Here is a 1,183-nt window from a genome sequence, read left to right as displayed (position 1 = left end):
CCAGCAAATATGCTCTAAATTTTTCCAATGCAAAAATTACGCAAGTAACTCTTTCTCTATGGTGGTATAATTGGTTTGAGCAGGATTTAACGTCTTACTCGCATACGCGATAAGATGTAAGATTGTTTTTCTCTTCTGTGCCAAAGCTGCTCCCATCGCATACCCTCTTGCATCGCACATCAATTAAAAAAGAAGTGTCCAATCAGGTGCGATTAACACGGATGCGGTCAGTGTGGATGAGTACCTTGGTTCCCAACAGATATGCCCTAAATTTTTCCAACGCAAAAATCACAACAAAAAGTTCTTTCTCTGTGGTGGTATAATTTGTTTGAGCAGGGTTTAATATTTTACTCGCATATGCGATGGGATGCAAAATCGTTTTTCTCTTTTGCGCTAAAGCTGCTCCATCACATACCCTCTTGTGTCGCACATGATTTCCAATGGCAGTGTCCAGTCCGACGCAATCAAGACGGGTGCGGTAATCAACGCATTTTTTAAAACTCTAAATGCATTGAGGCAGTTGTTGTCGAACTCAAATTTTCTGTCTGCCTCTAACAACGCACTCAGTGGTCGTGCTATCTTAGAAAAGTCTTTAACAGTTCTTCTGTAGAATCCAGCGTGCCCGAAGAAGCTTCGCACAGCCTTTACGCTGGTTGAAGGTGGAAGTTTTTCAATAGCTTCAATTTTTGCTTTATCCACCTCTAACCCATCTCGGGAGACCTTATGTCCCAACACTATGCCCTCCTTAACCATGAAATGGCATTTTTCCCAGTTGAGCACCAGATTCGTCTTTTCACATCTTTTCAGAATCTTCTCTAAGTTGGATAGGCAGACTTCATAAGTGTTCCCATAAACGGAGAAGTCATCCATAAATATTTCCACAGAGTCCTTGAGATAATCTGAAAAGATCGCCATCATGCACCTTTGGAATGTGCTTGGCGCATTGCAGAGGCGAAACGACATGCGGCGAAAAGCAAATGTCACATATGGACAGGTGAATGTTGTCTTGTCTTGATCTTCGGAGCTATAATGATTTGATTGTATCCAGCATAACCATCTAGGAAGCAGTAAAAATCATTTCCAGCTAGACGGTCTAGAACTTGATCAATGAATGGCAGAGGGAATAATCTTTCTTTGTGGCCGCATTCAGCTTGCGGTAGTCCATGCATATGCGTCATCCAGT

This window comes from Benincasa hispida, chromosome 3 (genome assembly GCF_009727055.1).
Source record: "Benincasa hispida cultivar B227 chromosome 3, ASM972705v1, whole genome shotgun sequence".
NCBI classification, from domain to species: domain Eukaryota; kingdom Viridiplantae; phylum Streptophyta; class Magnoliopsida; order Cucurbitales; family Cucurbitaceae; genus Benincasa; species Benincasa hispida.
Note: the sequence above shows the minus strand (reverse complement) of the source record.